The 14,020-nt window shown below is 40.0% G+C and overlaps 1 protein-coding gene across 8 annotated transcripts in view; it reads left to right on the top strand.

The window, feature by feature from the left end:
• DYNC1I1 (dynein cytoplasmic 1 intermediate chain 1) overlaps positions 1-14,020 on the top strand; it is a 202,722-nt gene that overhangs the window by 38,703 nt on the left and 149,999 nt on the right. The window lies entirely within an intron of this gene.

Raw genomic sequence — 14,020 nt, 5'->3', positions numbered from 1 at the left:
TGGGGGAAATAAAAGATGAAGTGGGAATCCCAAAATAATTCCTTCTCTGGAATAGGAAAGAAAGGAGGATGTGAGGATGCTGCTGGTAAGGAAGGGTATGTTCAAGTAAGAAGAGGTGCAAGCAGCTATACTGTTTATTTTGAGAAATGTAAAAGATGGATCCTAATAGCTCTCTTTGTATCATACTGATTCAGCATAGAGCTGAGCTGCCAGCTCATCCAAGTCTGTGAACCAGGACCCTGCTAATGGCTTGAAAGCACAGTGATTGCTTTCTGTAGTTAACAGTGCTCAGTAGACATCATATCATACCTCTCCAGACATAGACTATAATGTCACAGAGCTTCAGGTCACCAGATTTCATGCCATGTCCGCCTTCTGCTTAGAAAAATCACACTTCCATAAGCAGAGATTTTGTTGTGTTCCCTTCAGCCAGATGCAGACACTCTCCCTTGTGATGTGGATGCTGCACAGCTGCTATTAAATCAGCTCAGCCCTTCTCCCAGGTCTATCCTCCAGAAAAAATTGAGGTTGTTAAGTGAAAAGCCCTAACCTGTAAGATGTAGCAATTTTAAACACAGCAAGTAGTGTAATTCTACCTTCATAAGTAGATGCAGTAGATTTCAGCAAGTCAAAGTACTTTGAGTAGAACAAAAATCCTTCTTAAGCCAAGTATAGCCTGCTGTTCAGGATGAAGCTATTTACCACAGTCCTGCATGGAGCTCTGACAAAGCTGGGTGGAGACTTCTAAATTCCTGCTTTTCCTCTGAACCTTAATGGAGTAACTTTTTTTCCATTAAGGTAAAAAAAGGCTCTTGGATGAATTTATTTGGCTGTTGCCCACACTAGAAGTTTGGCGCTCTGCCAGCAACGAGCAATGGAAGCACTTGACCACGTGTCCCTTCAGAGGAGAATGGAGTTTGTCCCCTTCTTCTGACCTCAGGACGTTCTGCATTGTGGGATTTCATTCTGGCTCTATTTTCCAGTTTCTTGCGGCCTTACAAGGAATTCAGTGGGAATCCTAAGACCTTGCTTTTAGTCTCCCAGTTTGCTTGGCATATTCTCAGGTATTGAAAAGGCTGTGCTGTGTGGCAGGAACGCTGCTTGCAGATCTTTGCCTGGAGTGACTGGTTTTTGGTAATGGAAATACAATAATGTCTCTCCAGGCCCTGGGGAATGTCTGGCCAGTGGATAGTATTGAGTGGTAATTAGTCAAATTAGTGTCGCTGGGTGCAGGTAGATATGCTCAGTGTTTGTGTGAACAAGTGCACTCAAACCTGCTTGTGTCGTAGAGTGGTCAGACTTGGCAAGGAAGATGTTGATGGAATTGCCATCACAGTGGGTGAACAGGATGAAACCACCTCAGCTGTTTTCTCTGAGAGGTGCCCAGGCCATGCATCTAACTTATTTTGGCTACTGCATATATTATTGCCTGTTTATCTGTATAAACAAGGTTATCCTGCTTCATTTTAATTTATTTTTCCATTTTGTTTTTCTGTGATAGAGGGGGCACTTCTGCTGTATCCCTTGTCACGCCATCACGCTTGTTAGTTTTTTCCCTTTTCTGTACTAGGCTGAGGTCAGGCTTTAGAGGAGAGCAGATTAGTTTCAAAGCTGCTAATGCCCCTCTCTCAGTGGTCACAGCTTGTCCGTGGTTGCTGCTGCTAACTGTTACAGAAATGACGAGCTCACACAGCCTGGCAGAAATCCTGCAGGCAGTCTGATTACTCATTCCTGAAGTGTTCCCAGAGGAAGATGATGGATATTTAAATTAAAAAAAAAAAAAAAAAAAAAAGTTTCAAGTCACAGATTTTGGCTCCTTACAGGAGAGAGGCTCCATTGAAAGCTTTGAAGAATGCAGGAGATCTTCATATGTTCCCATAAGAGGGAACAGATTCTGGTGCAGAACTACGTTGTGTTCATGAGTTGTTGGTACTTCTGGTAGTTGTCAGACTTAGTCTGTTGATCCCAGTATCACCAAGTATATTTGAGATATGCTTCGATCAGCAAGCATCTTTGATTTCTTACATAAATATGAATGTAGTTCAGCCAAAAACACAGGTTGATGACATCTGCTTTTTAGGAAAGAAAATTGATAAACTGGAGAGTTTGAATACTGTTAAGTAGTTATAGTCCTGGAACCACAGATCTCACTCAGTCTTACATTGCAAGATGAAAACTGCCCGGTAACTGGCTCACCATAGCATAGGAGCAAACAGGCTCTTCCAGCAGAAAATGTGAAGGCAGCAAAGTGTTTGGTATTGAAGTTGGAGAAAAATAGAAGAAAAAAAAAAATCAATAGTGAGACAAATTCATTGCTAAAACAATTTACTTAAAGACTCTGTGGGATCTTCTATCACTGGCCATTGCTTGTCCAGGATAATGTGCCTGGCAAGCAGGCAGATAATAGGTCAAACAATAATTCATTCGTAAAAGTTATACAGCCCTTTTGTTGCACAGGAAGAAAAGCTGCATGGTCACAATAGTCACTTCTGCCAGGCGACCTATAGACTAGTAGTGCTGCTATCCTTCAGGACCATTGTCCATTATCTCCAGCATAACAGCCAGAGCAGTGTTGTCTTTTCTCTGATGCCATTCACTGCATTAGGAGAAGAGATGGGTGGACTTGGTAATAGCACTAAATTGTGGAACCATTTCTGTCTTCTGCATCCCAGGTTTCTATGGTTTTTTTTTTAATTTTTTACTGTTTAATCTTTAGTACCATTTTGCTATTTGTCATAACCTTTTCACTGGGGAAAACATTAGGTTTGAGAAGCATTCCAGCTTCCCTCTGAGCCATGACAGCAAGCGTAAGAATAAGCAGATGTTAGATGGAAAATTGTTCTAGAAACTGCTGACTGAGTGCGTTCAGTTGGACAGGAGAGCCAAATTTTATATATTATTTTGTGGTCTTGGGGATCATTTCTGAGTAGGCAGAGGTGTGTTACACTTTGATTCTGGTGCTGCTCTTAGTTACCAGGATACACTGAACAATTAATTGGAGCCCAGTTGTTGCTGAGAGAGAAACTTACCTGTCTCCACATTGCCTTACATGTCCCACTTTTCTTTTTTTTTGATGCCTGTGTTGCTTGTGCTACACAGATAGGATGGAAAAACTACATAGCCTCAGGAGATACCCATCTCTGAATAGGTGGGTCATTGGTTCACAGAGCTTTCTTATATGATGTGTTCAGACATGACTCATTTTCCATAAGAGAGGATTGCAGGATTGCATGGGGATTCTCCTTGGAATAGAGCATGCTTGGCTCTTTCAGGATAAGTGTTTTGGTTTGTTTAGTATTTTGTAAACATTTTGATGATTCCTCATGTCCTCTTGCAGATGGTTAGATTATCCATGCAGACATGCACAACTTCAATGTAGATTTGAATGCATGTGAAGGAAAGGGCTGAGGTAAAGCATTTTCTGAGAGTTCCCATCCTATAGCATAGTGTAAAACACAAATTTATTAATATAAAACTCCTTTGTAATAACTATAGGCATTTCCCAGGTGGATACTCTGAACTTTTGCTGCCCTGGTGTGCTAGAGAGGATGCTAACTAATATAATTGAACCTCCATGAAACATGCCCATGGGGAGGTATGTTCTGCTACTCTGCATACCTTAGGCTTTCATAAATCTAATCTTCACAGCACTCACTGCCATGAATTTTGGGTTTGTGTTGTCTGAGGAGGTGCACAAGGACAAACCTTGCACAGTGCCTCAGATCCAGGCGATGCAGTGTAAGGTTTTGTGGGCTGAGCAGCTCCCTGGAAAGACCTTGTAACCTTGCTCAGGTAGGATCCTTCTGCGCTTTGCATGTTAACCCAACATAAGATAGCAGAAAAGCATCTGTGCTGGAAGGAGGTGCTGCTGTGGCTGGGCAGCTTTCAGGGCTTACACCAGCCTGCACTGGTGTGTATGCCTGTGTTCCCTGCAGGGGGTCCTGTGTTCACCTGGCATGTGCCATGCTGGGTGGAGTTCCATTTGGGAATCAAGGTGTGATTTACCTCTGTGCCCCATTTTGCCCTGTATCCTTCACTGCTCCTAGTGTTCCTAGCTGGGAACATCCTACATGTTCTCAGCTAGCTTCACAATCCTACAGTAGTAGGTTTGTGCAGTAGCATCTCATTTATTGTGAATTGTGTCTGTGTCTGTGGGTGTGTGTCCGGTGGAGTCCCATGTGTGCAGCGCTCCTCGCTGTGCACTGGGGAACATGAGAATCCCATTAGGCTGAGTGTAAGGTTTCCTACCTTCCATCTGCTCAGTGAACTGCAGCAGGCTCAGCTGTCTTAGATGTGTAAAGGTTGATGGTTGCCCTTCTTTCTGCAAGAACTTTATCTGTGCTCTTTTGCTTTCTAACTTCTGTATTTTGCTGTGCATAGGTTTAGGTACCTGATTATTTTGTGGGCTCACATAAAGACAAAGACATTAATCTTCCGGTGGCTTCTTTCAGAGGATGGTTATTTCAAAGTGGTGCTTTATCTGCTGTAAAATAATATAAGCTGGATTATTTTGTACTACTTCTCTCATAGCCCATTGGACTGTGCTGTGGATTTGCGTGGCTACAGCTACTCATTCTGTAATTATTGTTCTTACTTGGATTAGGGTACAATGTAATGTTTGGTTTAAATGATTCCTACCTGATTTATGTTGTTGTTCCTTTGATATCACAGGTTTTGAGATAATTTTTATGCACTGAAATCGATTAACTTCCTTCAGTGTATGAAGCATACTAGCAGTAAAGCAGGGTTAACCCTTCTTTGGATGAAACTCTAAATATTTAATGAAAGTCCCCGTGAGAATGAGTTTGGGCGTTGCATTAAGTAGCAAAGAAAACAAAAAATAAAGGGAAACTGGATTTCTCAAAGAGGTTTTGTAGCAGTAATATGCTGGAGAAGTTAGATCACTCTAGAATCCTGATTGTCTCACCATCACTAGTTTTTTAATTCCACATAAAATACATTAAATAAGCAATCCTAGAAACAGAACAGCTGTCTGCAATGCTGGAGCACTTTTCTCTGAGGAGCAGTATCGCCTTTGGCTTTGGCTTGTGGCATGATTTTTTTTGTCCACTACATCAGTTCATCTTGCAGTCACTGTGACCTCTGAATGTTCCCAGTTGTATTCCAGAGAATATTGTAGCAGCTCTCACATTAGGTTGGATGTCCTTACTGATAGAGAGTCAAAAGCATGTCTTCTTCTCTCTCATTCTGTTTTGAAGTTTGCTGACAGTATTAGTCTGCATTTGTGCATGTTTTCATCAGATGTGATCCTGTGTTCCTTCCATCTACCATGGCCACTTTGAGCCATTTTGTTATAAAAAGAAATACACTAGGATGTGTTTTCTTTCAATGTGTTGATATTCACTCCCAGATTGTATTGGCCCTGCACAGGAAGAAACAAATATTATTCCTGTCCTTTTTTCTCTGCAGCATACTGTTTACTCATTTTTGTATAAATAATAGGTGTTCTGATGTATTTTGCAGCATCTGAGCACACACACCAGTCTTGTGTTAATCCCACATTACTTCATGTCTGACTGTCAAACACAAACATTTCATGCTTTTCAGATACACAATCAAAAGGAAAGAGAGAGAGCTCTGGAGCATCTGGGCACCAAATGAGTCAAAGCATGAAATGCTTTGTATTTTACAGTTTTGCTTACTGCATTTTACAGTTTTGTATTTAATCTTGCTCACTGTCAGTCAAAAAAAAAAAAAGTATCTCTAGTGTGTTCTTGCTACATAGTATTTAAAATCAGAAAGATACTTTTTGTTTGACGATCTCTCATGAGTACATCTACATGTCATCAAAGTGTTTGCGTTCTGTCCTTTTTTCCTGAAAAATCAGGCTTGGTAACTCAGCTTTAATTTTCAAGCAGCTTCTTACCAGAACAGTAATAAAACACATCAGTAAGCTGAAGAAAGGGTATCAGAATGCCATTCTCCCTTTTAAGTGTCTACTTTGCTGTTTAATTAGACAGATAAAGAAGGCAAAAGAAGGTAGATTCTGATGTCAATTTCATTTGTACAGGAAGGTTGGTTTATAGTAGTAGATGACCTTTAATAGTCCATACTGCATATTTCCTATCGTCTCTTCAGCTGCAGAAAACATCTCTCACAGACATTAGGAAACTCATGTTTCTATAAGATCTGCTAAAACCACTGTCAACAGAGTATTGCCTTGGGCTTAGCTACTTTATCATTAAGTAAATGCATGTGACAGGTTCTGTGCAATGATGCTGTTTCATCACTGCCACTCAGCTTTGCATTACCAGCATTTCATTGTGTTACCACGTTCAGAAATGACAGGGATCCTTCTTCACTTGTACCAGGACAAGTGGGCCTGTGATGTATTGCCTCAGGAGCAGCAGCTCTAACAATTATTAGTAGTGGATTATTTTCTTTATGGTGCTTCTTTGTAAGATCAATTTATGTGTACAAAATGCTTTCTAAATGGCTGCTTTAGTGGCATACTTATTTCATAAATGGGCTGAGCCAAAGGGAAGTACAGAACAATGTAAACACTTTAAGGGAGCTACAAGAAAGAATGAGGGAAAATAACTACTTCATGGCAAACTTTGCTTGCATGGCGTTCTATTCAGACAAATGATTGTAACCCTAGGGACTGTTGTACAGTCTTTCACGAGACTAGTGCAGAGTCAGAGAGGTTTTCTGCTTGGTGGCTAGGGACAAACGGGATACCCTCTGGGATGCTGTGTTGCCGCTCTGTTTTGGACGCTTTGGGCTTGGTATGGGGTGTGCACCATTACATGGTAGGACAGAAATCAATAGCAGCCAGCTGTTATATTTTTGTCCATCTAATTTACCACAACTCCGTTGTCAGGATGGCTCGGCACACGTTTCATTTTACAGTTTCCAGCAGACTTAGAGGCCAAATCATGCCTTAAGCCTCCTTGACCTGTATGGTGATGGCTTCTGTGAAGCAGTGACAGACAGTGTCAGCCTCCTCCTCTTGCCTGGGGGTACCCTGGTTGTCTCTGCTGTCTTTGGCCTAGGAACTCTGCTGCTTTCTAAAGTGATGCTGCAATCTTTCACACTTCCCAACATCAGCCTGTTTATAGGATAGCAGTGGGTGTGTTGGGATATTTGTACATCTCAGCTTGCCCTGCATGGTTTAGGATGCCAGGCTGGAGGATGGCAGATCTCTTACATTGTTTTCCCTCCTTTTCTCCCTGCACAAGAAGAACCACAATCCTTCTCCTTTACATTCAATGAATATTTAGCACTAGATATCTAAAGCCTCTCTCTGACAGTTTTTTAGGTTTTGGTTTGTTGGGTTTTTTTTAGCCCATAAACAGAAGCAGACACCTTAGGGACTAATATTTGGCAGCTGCTTTCAAGTGTCTGTATATGTGACCTAGAAAAGGGAGTGTGTTTTGGTGTGTGCCAGTTACAAAGTCTGAATGGTCCATATTAATTAGAATCATCTGCAATCCTTTTAGCGTGTGAGCCTCTGGCATCATTAAGGATTTTCATGCTTTCCTTCCTAAAGGATTGATAGAGTTCAGTCCTCCAGATCTTTGATTATTTTTCTCATTAGCAAGCATCTCCATGCTATAAATCAAAGGAGAAGGAAAGATTGCCATTCCCAGGGTGCTTCGTAAAATGCCTTGGAAACCTGAGCCCCAGCTGCATCCAGAAGAAAATAATATTAATGTTTAAAGCCCCACTTAACCATTTAGGTTATCAGCCCAGCTGTAGTTAGTTCTCTTTAGTTATTTACAGGCATATCATCATAAATTTAGTCAGACAATCAGATGATTTTAGGGACTAAAACACTAATCCTCTTAAAATAAAACAACTTACTTGCTAAGGCCAGCTCAGCTTAAACAGTTCTCTTGAACTGAATTCCATCTTGATTTAATTAAATTGTGTAAGATCACCTCCTATGTTTAACTGTTTAACATAGTTAAACTGGTACAGTTTGTGCCTCTTGATGTTTTCTCCTTCTCTAGCCCATTAAAAAGACCTTAGGGAATTTTCATTCACAATTTTATGTTTTATCTGGAAAAATAAAAAGATTTAATAAGTAACTATTTTGGTAATGCAATTTTTTGGGGTTTTGTTCAAATATGTAAAATGGGAATTGCTGCCACTGGTGAGTTTTATTTTATTTTATTTTATTTTATTTTATTTTATTTTATTTTATTTTATTTTATTTTATTTTATTTTATTTTATTTTATTTTATTTATTTCCCCAAGGAATTTTGAAAGAGTCGAAGTATGCCATGTAAAATTTTCCATAAGCAGAACCTATGAAAATGAATGGTTTTCCATTTAAAACTGATTTTAATTCATAAATTTTAGATGTACTTATTTACTTTAATAATTCAAACTCAGAAAATAATTTCTGAGCTGGTCTATTAAGAGTCAGATCATTGGGTCATGAGAACTTTTGGCATTTTGACTGTAAATGTGAAAATCTTTTGATAAACTCTCAGTGAGTTCTTGTTTCAACCCTAATTGTAACATAAATCTCATCCCCTTTGGGAATGATTTTGCTTTTTCTACCACAAAGTAAATTGTAAAAAGGAAGGGAAACACTAGCTCTTCTTCCAACTAGTAGTTACTGGATTTTAGTTCCAAAGCAAAATGGAAAATTTGCTGAAATCTTTCACCTTCTTCTTCAGCTGAATAATACGAGCCCTAGAAGTTGTAGGTTCCAATCTTTGTGTTACCTCTTTCAGTCCTCTGAAAGATTATGGATTACCTTTCCTAGACTTTACTATTAAATATGATTTTGACTTTTATGCAATTGTATCCAAATCCCCTTGAAGTTTATGAGAAAACTTTCCTCATATGCATATCCATGGAGTCTGGATCAAAGACTCCTGATGTGAGAACTGCAGTTCCTTTCAAGCATTTGCACGAGCTGATAGCATATAAAACTTATCCTGCCAAGTTCTTTCTTTAAATTTGTGATCATTTGAGTTCTGTTTTACTGCACAGACTTACTCTTGGTATAAAAACCAAGACAAAAATAGTGTTTGAAAAAAGAATTTTTAGGGTTTGCTGAGGGATTAAAACAACTTCTGCCTTGCCCCCAAACCTGGTTTTTATTACTGCACTTTCAAAATGACTATTTTGGTATCTGGCACTCAGAGTAAACCTGTGTCAGTTCTAACTATTTGACCTTCTGTCCACACAGATCCAGCCTGCTGCCTACAGTGGCCCTCTTGGTAAACCAGCATAAATTTGCAGACTAAGATTTCTGTAGCTATAGGATATAAAGTGTGAGTATGATATTGCCAGGAGATCTGCAGTGCAGACCTGAATCAAAGGACAGACTTCAAATATGGCAGATAAATTTAGCAGATTGGATGAATTAAATTTCTAATTTAATTAGTGGAGTTCTGTGAAATGAGAATCAGCAAGGTGTTGGTCCTGTGATAAATCCTGATCATTGCAGGCTTGCCAGAATTGTTTATCCTGATTTAAAATGGTTTTTGAAAACTATTAAATCCATTCGGCAGCATAGCCTTGATTCAAGAAGAGTTTTGACATGCGCATGTGTTTTAAATATTATTTGCCCGTGATTTTTCATAAATATACCTTAAAAAAATGCCATTCTGAAAAGGTCTCTTATGGTTGCCAGGCAGCTAAAAGATAAAACAGTGTTCTCTAGGGGGTCAGAGTTGCTCTTTTTATTGGTGAAGATGGAATTCAGAGGTGTCAGCTTGGAAGTGTAAATGCGAACCCAAGCAAAACCTTCTGGCTGTGCTCCAGTAGCAGTGCCCAATTCCTTGTTCTCTGAATGTATTAAGGCATTTTATTTTATGATTAGCAGTAGCAGGCCAGCTCTGAGCACAAGAACGAACAGAGAAGTCAGAGCAGACTTCTGCCCTATGAGCACAATGGAGCATCATGTTGAGAGGCACAAATCCTCCCTAACTGCTGATAGCCATCTTTCAGTGTGCTTCAGAAAACAAGTAGCACAAGGAAGGTATTTTCTTGTTGCCAATCCTTTCAAAGTGGAACAGATCTGAAAAACAGAGCACAGATGGCAGCAGAATAGTGGCTTAGATGCAAACCGTCCATTGAGGCAAGTGGTACTTTTCCATCTCTGACTAGTAGCTTTGAATCTTCTTTTTTTAAAACATAGTTTGTTTTGAAGACAAATTTCAAATGTACAAAAAATATCAGAAAGGGGAAATCACAGTGGAGAGAATTAAAATTATAAAAATGTAGAGCAAAAAGAATAAAAATAAATAGCATATGTTTGCACACATATAAACATCTGCAGTAATTTCTCATCAACAGTTTCTTAATTCAGATTTTCTATTTAATCAGCAGCAAGTTAGGAGCTTTGGAGAAACTGACACAACAAACTAGGTAGAACTCTTTAAAGTAGCTAAATGTGGCCTTAAATTAATTCTGGCAATATTCAGACATGAAAAAAAAAAAAAAAAAAAAAAAAAAAAGTAGTCTAGTTACGTGATAGGTTATGCATTGAAACTGCAAATACTACTGGATTGCAATTTGCTGACAGTATTTGGTATCATATTGAAAAAATGCATTCATACACATGTAAGGATATTATTCTCTTGATGATTTTAGAAAAGGTTTCTTATCTCACGGTTGTTGCATCCAGCAGTTTTGAAGTTGTATGAGTTGCGTGTAATGTGTTTTTCAATGTGCCATCAGTATGAAGGTGCAGAATTCCTAATGTAAGCAATTCTGAATCTTTTGGAAATTGTAATCCAGGGTTAAAATTGTAATTTTAAACATGAGGCCTTACATCAAAGTCAGAAGCAAGAATTGTTTTCTCTACAGTTTTGGCTTGTTGGTTAGCTCCTTTTTCCTAATTCACTTCTTTTGCTAGTTGCATTTGAAGTTAGAAGAAAAGAAAGCATGAAGCAGACTGAAGCTTGCAGGCTGTCAACTAGCCGCTGGTTGCTTCCTTATCTATTTCTCAGCAGATCAAAGTGAAAGTGAACAGTAAAGATACCAAGCACATCTAATACCTGCTCCAAATTGGAGTCTAAGTTGGGTGCTTGGAACTGCTGCATGAAGCAATCTCCTGCCTTTCTGTTTGTATGGAGAGTCCATGGTAATGTTTCACTGGTGGAGCCGTTCATTTAGGTGCCTGAAGATTGTATAAATACCTCCTGCAACATCAAGACCCCCTCCTACCACAGATGGGGGGAATGAGGCTAGTCACATTCACATCATTTTAGAAATACTGCTCTGGTAAGGAAAGGTGCCTTGAGACTTCCTCCAGGATAGGTGAGTCCATATGCTCTGGGTGAGTGCCACCTTCATTTCTGGTCTCTTTGCTTCTGTTTAGTAACAGTCTATGCTCTGCTTAGTAGATTGGCCTTTGATCACTGAAAAAACCCTGGCACAGCCTAATCTGTGGAGTCATGGCACAGTCTGCCACTGAATTTTAGGGTTAGGAGGGCATTGCTATTTTCCATACAAAGGGTCATTTTAGGACACTGTTGTTGCTGCAAGGGGAGATGCTTGGTTTGGGGCCTGTCAGATCTAATGGTGTTTCATTAGGGACACGTATGGATATCTCAGTTCAGGAGATACCTCGGGTCTCAGTACACTGTCAGCACAGTTTTCTCCTGGTCTGGAGAGCACAAAAGCTCTTGGTGACAGGAGATGCCAGAATATGGTGCTTGCTTTCCTCTGGTTCTGCTTGAAGGTGTGATGTGCAATGCTTCAAAGAGGTGGCTGCCCTGCAAGAAGCCCCTGGTAAAGCAAAGTTTGCTTTTATTCCTGTGAAGAGCCTTTTATTCAAAAGCATGGATTTTCAGGCCTGGCTGCTCTTGACCCGGGAAAGGGGAGTGGGGGGAGAAAAGAAGTCATGCAGAACACATGTTCTGCAGCATCAGCAACAGATGAGGGAGGGTTTGATTTTGGCTGCAGGGAAGCAGAGTCAGAACTAAGCTGTCAGTATGTTACATATGAAAAGTATAGGGTTGGGGCACTTACCCAGAGCCAAGTTCTGTTGTGATATGACCATGATTACAGACATTAAATATCATTTTTTGGTGGCAGATTACTAAGTATATGTATTGGAACTGATGCCTTACGTGTTTCATACACTACTGCTAAGGCCAGACCCAAAAGTTGCTTAAATTAGCTGAGAAGTTCTCATGGATTCCAGACAGTTTTGGATGTCAGAATCTATGCTTCATTAATGCATTCTGATGTTGGGAATTTTCCAAAAGGTTTCAAGTGTTTTGTTTTATTTTTAGTTTATTTATTTTACTCTTTTCCACATTTTTAATCTACATAATTGACATTACACAATCAGAATAAAATCTTCTGGAGGTAAGGTTACACAGGGCATTGTAACGTATGGCAGTGCCTGTTTTTCCATGGTAATAATAATAATGCTACAAAAAAGGGAATGCTTCTGTTCAAATTCCTTCCACCTTAAATTTTGCAACGGTTCTCTGTCCGTTTAGAACTGTGCTCTGAATACCTTCCTAATGCTTTGGACTTGAATTCAGAAGAGATAGGTGTTGTTTTAGCATCTGATCCTTTAGTAAATACATGACATCTGGGCCTCTTCCTCTTGTTGGTTTCTTTCTTCAGGTCATTAAAAGACGATGTGTCAAAATTATCTGGTACCTCTTCAGCAGTAACAGCTGAAGCAGCACCGGCATTAATACTGTCCTAAATTTGAGACTGAATAGGTTTTTGAGATACCTATCTAATGGAAGAGAGTGAAAGCAGATCAGTTTAAAGAGAGGTAATAACACTTGTACCTTGTCTTCTTAGTGCAACATCTAACAGCCCTCATTCCCTTTGTGCTGCTTCAGAACAATCTGTTATTTAGTAATACAGTTTTTGATCCTTCAGTGAGCCAGGGTCAGCTGTTGTGCACTGAACATGTAAAAGGGGGATGGACCCTGACACAGGGCTATTGTTTGCCACAATGTGGGAGACTGATACAGCACCCGGCTCTGAAACAATGTTGGGTAGTTCTGATTAAAATAGTGTCAGTGCTGTCTGAGTGGGGGAAATGGACCAATCTGGCTTAGCCTTGACTGTGCTGTTCAGTGATTTTCCAGGGGTTCTTGCCAAGCCTGTGTCACTCCCTTCACCCATGGGAGGAGTCTGCAGGACTGGAGACTGCTAGGGAGCACTACTTTTACCTGCTTGGTCTACTGCTCCTCTCTTTTCCCCATAAAAATGTTCAACTAAAATGTTTTGCATCTCTTCTACGTAGACCTGTGCCAAAATCCACTGAATCCATTTAGGGGAGCCTTGATGGACTTGTGCTCTCTGAAAGATCCAGAGTAGGAGCATCTCAGCCTGACTACTGACTCCTAGGCCATGCACTTGCCCTCAGGATCTCTGACATAGCCTTCTCTGCCTCTGTCTCTGGGTGACTTGAAGTCAAGCCATTGCAGTTTTCTTTTATGAAGAAGTAAGAAAGAAAAAGGAAGAGTAACAGCACCTAATCCTTTTCCTCATGAAGAAGTGTCTGGAGGAGGAACTCACGTACTAGTTGGAAAAAGATTGGCAACCACTTTTCTGCTGAGATCCAGTGGCATTTCAAAATCCCCACTGAAGAGTGTCCACAGGAGAACAAGTGTAATTATGATGCTCACCCATATGATCAAGGAATGTCATACATAATGTCTGTTCATCACAAACAGATTAGCTTTAATTTTCTAGTCAGGATGACAGCACAGGCTATTCAACATCATTTTTGGGTTGCTAAACCTCAAAGAATCTATTACTTTCTTTTTTGATGTTATTGCCATGGAAACTGGCTAAATTGCAGGTCCAGATTACATCTTTACTGTTCACTCACTTTCATTTTGATCTGATGACATTCTTAAGGTGCCAGGAAAAGACAAAGAACAAATCAATAGTATTCTTTGAAACATAGAGTCACTCCCTGTGCTCTCCAGCTTCTACCACCTGAGTGTAGCCAGTTGTGTTCTGTCTCCCAGGGCAAGAGACTTGAAACCTGAAAATTTGTTACCTGCAACCTCATTTTCTGTGATAGCATTGCTCGGCCAAGTTGGAGAGG

Source organism: Chamaea fasciata, unplaced genomic scaffold, assembly GCF_029207755.1.
Source record: "Chamaea fasciata isolate MVZ Bird 193981 ecotype frontalis unplaced genomic scaffold, bChaFas1.0.hap1 SCAF_1, whole genome shotgun sequence".
NCBI lineage: Eukaryota > Metazoa > Chordata > Aves > Passeriformes > Sylviidae > Chamaea > Chamaea fasciata.
This window is presented reverse-complemented; position numbering and strand designations above follow the sequence as displayed.